This window comes from Gracilinanus agilis, chromosome 4 (assembly GCF_016433145.1).
Source record: "Gracilinanus agilis isolate LMUSP501 chromosome 4, AgileGrace, whole genome shotgun sequence".
Taxonomy (NCBI): Eukaryota; Metazoa; Chordata; class Mammalia; order Didelphimorphia; family Didelphidae; genus Gracilinanus; species Gracilinanus agilis.
In genome coordinates, this window is record NC_058133.1 from 518,506,940 (window position 1) to 518,511,685 (window position 4,746).

Consider the following 4,746-nt stretch of genomic DNA (forward strand, 5'->3'; position numbering starts at 1 on the left):
AAAGGAGCAGAGCCAGAAGAACACTGTACAAAGAGACTGATATACTATGGTAAAATCGAATGTAATGGACTTCTGTACCAGCAACAATGCAATGATCCAGGACAATTCTGAGGGATTTATGGTAAAGAACACTACCCACATTCAGAGGAAGATCTGCAGGAGAGGAAACATAGAAGATAAACAATTGCTTGAATGCATGGGCTGAGGCGGACATGATTGGGGATGAAGACTCGAAACGACCACACCAATGCAACTAACAACAATATGGAAATAGGCCCTGAACAAGGACACATGTTACAACCAGTGGAAATGTGCGTCGACTATGGGTGGGGGGAGAGCAGGGGGTGAAGGGGAAAGTAGGGGCATGAAGCATGTAAACAGGTTAAAAATGAATATTAATAAATGTTTAAAACTTTAAAAAATCTATTGGGCTTCAAATGAGAAAAAGAAGGCAGGGGTTGCAATCATGATCTCTGACAGAGCCAAAGTAAAAATAGATCTGGTTAAAAAGAGATAGGGAAGATAATTACATCCTAATAAAAGGCAGTATAAACAATTAAGAAATATCAGTACTCAACATGTATGCACCAAATGGTATAGCATCCAAATTTCTAAAGGAGAAGCTAGTGAAGCTCAACAACAAAATAGATAGCAGAACTATACTAGTGGGGGAACCTCCCCTATGAGACCTAGATAAATCAAACCAAAAAATAAATAAGAAAGAGATAAGAGAGGTGAATGAAATCCTAGAAAAATAGGAGTTAATAGATATATCGAGAAAAATAAATAGGGACAAAAAGGAATACACTTTCTTTTCAGCAGCACATGGAACATTCACAAAGATAGACCATGTACTGGGGCATAGAAAACTGGCAAACAAATGCAAAAAAGCAAAAATAATGAATGCAACCTTAGATCATAATGCAATAAAAATAGTTATAAGTAACAATACATGGAGAGACAAACCAAAAACTAATTGGAAATTAAATAATATGATTCTCCAAAATAATTTAGTGACAGAAAAATCATAGAAACAATAATTTCATTGAAGACAATGACAATGATGACACTTCTTACCAAAACCTATGGGATACAGCCAAAGCAGTTCTAAGGGGGGAAATTATATCACTGAGTGCATATATTAACAAATTAGGGAGGGCAGAGGTTAATGAATTGGTCATACAACTGAAAAAACTAGAAAGTGAACAAATTAAAAATCCCCAGATGAAAACTAAATTAGAAATACGAAAAATCAAGGGAGAAATTAATAAAAGTGAAAGTAAAAAAACTATTGAATTAATAAATAAGACTAGAAGCTGATATTTTGAAAAAAACATAAAATAGACAAAGTACTGGTCAATCTAATAAAAAAAAGGAAAGAGAAAACCAAATTGACAATATCAAAGATGAAAAGGGAGACCTCACCTCTAATGAAGAGGAAATTAAGGCAATCATTAAAAACTATTTCGCCCAATTATATGGCAATAAATATAGTAATCTAGGTGTTATGGATGAATATTTACAAAAATATAAATTGCCTAGATTAACAGCAGAAGAAATAGAATGCTTACATAATTCCATATCAGAAAAAGAAATTGAACAAGCCATCAAAGAACTCCCCAAGAAAAATCACCAGGGCCTGATGAATTAACAAGTGAATTCTTTTTGTTGTTTTTTATGTTTTTTTGTTTTTTAACCCTTAACTTCTGTGTATGGGCTCCTAGGTGGAAGGGTGGTAAGGGTGGGCAATGGGGGTCAAGTAACTTGCCAAAGGTCACACAGCTGGGAAGTGTCTGAGGCCAGATTTGAACCTAGGACCTCCTGTCTCTAGGCCTGACTCGCAATCCACTGAGCTACCCAGCTGCCCCTCACAAGTGAATTCTATCAAACATTCAAAGAACAACTAATCACAATACTATACAAATTATTTGATATAATAATCAAAGAAGGAGTCCTAACAAATTCCTTTTATGACATAAATATGGTATTGATTCCAAAGCCAGGTTGCTCCAAAACAGAGAAAGAAAACTACAGACCAATATCCCTAATGAACATAGATGCAAAAATCTTAAATAGAATACTAGCAAAAAGACTCCAGCAAGTGATCAAGAGGATTATCCACCATGATCAGGTGGGATTTATGCCAGGAATGCAAGGATGTTTTAACATTAGGAAAACTATCCATATAATTGACTATATCAACAAGCTAGCAAATAAAAATCATATGATTATCTCAATAGATACTGAAAAAGCCTTTGACAAAATACAACACCCACTCCGACTGAAAACACTAGAAAGTATAGAAATACAAGGACTTTTCCTAAAAAATGATAAACAGTATATATCTAAAACCATCAACAAGCATCATATGCAATGGGCATAAATTAGAAGCCTTCCCAGTAAGATCAGGAGTGAAACAAGGATGCCCATTATCACCTCTTTTATTTAACATTGTACTAGAAACACTAGCAGTAACAATTAGAGAAGAAAAAGAAATTGAAGGTATTAAAATAGGCAATGAGGAGACTTAGCTATCACTCTTTTGCAGATGATATGATGGTCTACTTAAAAAATCCTAGAAAATCAACTATAAAGCTAGTAGAAATAATTAACAACTTTAGCAAAGTTGCAGGATACAAAACACATGCACATAAATCATTAGCATTTCTATATATTTCCAATACATCACAGCAGCAAGAGGTAGAAAGAGAAACACCATTTAAAATCACCCTAGACAATATAAAATATTTAGGAATTTATCTACCAAAACAAACACAGGAATTATATGAACACAACTACAAAACACTTTCCAAACATTTAAAACTAGATCTAAACAATTGAAAAAACATTGATTGCTCATTGGTAGAACAAGCTAACATAATAAAATTGACCATTCTACCAAAATTAACTAACTTATTTAGTGCCATACCTATCAAACTACCAAAAAACATTTTTACTGAATTAGAAAAAACTATAACAAAGTTCATTTGGAAGGGAAAAAGATCAAGAATATCAAGGGAAATAATGGAAAAAGTGAAGGAAGGTGGCCTAGCAGTGCCAGATATTAAACTATACTATAAAGCAGTGGTCATTAAAACAATATGGTACTGGCTAAGAGACAGAAAGGAGGAGCAGTGGAATAGACTTGGGGTAAGTGACATCAGAAAGACAGTGTATGATAAACCCAAAGAGCCCAACTTTTGGGACATGAATCCACTATTTGACAAAAACTGCTGGGAAAATTGGAAAACAATATGGAAGAGGTTATGTTTAGGTCAGCATCTCATACCCTACACCAAGATAAATTCAGAATGGGTGAATGACTTCTATATAAAGAGGGAAACTATAAATAAATTAAGTGAACATAGAATAGTATACTTGCCATATCTCTGGGAAAGGAAAGATTTTGAAACCAAGCAAGAGTTAGAAAAAATTACAAAATGTAAAATAAATGCTTTTGATTATATTAAATTAAAAGCTTTTATACAGACAAAAACAATGCAACCAAAATCAAAAGGGAAAAAAATTGGGATAAAATCTTTATAACAAAAAACTCTGACAGGGGGTCTAATTACTCAAATATACAAGGAGCTAAATTAATTGTATAAAATATCAAGCCATTCCCAAATTGACAATTGGGCAAGGGACATGAATAGGGAATTTTCAGATAAAGAAATCAAAACTATCAATAAGCACATGAGAAAGCATTCTAAATCCACTCTAATAATTAGAGAAATGCACATCAAAACAACTATTCTTCCCTCTCAGGGTTAATTACAATGAGAGTAAGGTGTAAATATTACCTCTTAATGCTCTCTTCCTCTCCTTCTTATAATAGCATTTATCCCTTCTCCTTCCCATGCCCTCTTTGTGTGTAATAGAATATCCTATTTTTCTTATTCCTTCAAGATTCTCTTGGTGTCCTCTACTATTCATACCCCTCTTTCCTTCCCACCCATATTATCTTAGACCATTTAGTCTTCCAACCTCTCCCTATGAACAATTCTTCTAATTATTATAATAGTGAATGCTATAATGGTGAACAGAGTTCACTATAGAGAATTATACATAACATTTCCCCACATAGGAGTACCAATAATTAGATCTTATTGAAGCCCTTAAAGAGGCAAATTTAAAAAATATGAGTTTTCTTACTTTCCCTTCTGTTTCTTATTTACCTTTTCATGTTTCTCTTGATTTTTGTGGTTGGATATCGAACTTTCCATTTAGTCCTGGTCTTTTCTGTGCAAATCCTTGGAAATTTTCTATCTTGTTGAATGCCCATAGTTTCCCCTGGAAGAATATAATCAGTTTTGATGGGTAGGTGATCCTTGGTTGTAGACCCAGTTCTCTTGACTTTCTGAATATCATATTCCAAGCCTTGCGGTCTTTTAGTGTGGAGGCTGCCAGATCCTGTGTGATCCTGATTGGTGCTCCTTGATATCTGAATTGTCTCTTTCTGGCTTCTTGTAAAATTTTTTCTTTTAGTTGGAAGCTCTTGAATTTGGCTATTATATTCCTGGGGGTTGTCTTTTCAGTGTCTAGTGTAGAGGATGATCTATGGATCCTTTTAATGTCTATATTGCCCTCTTGTTGTAGAACTTCAGTGCAATTTTGCTGAATAATTTCTTTTAGTATGGAGTCCAAATTTCTATTAATTTCTGCTTTTTCAGGAACACCAATGATTCTCAGATTGTCTCTTCTAGACCAGTTTTCTTGATCTATCAGTTTCTCATTGAGATATTT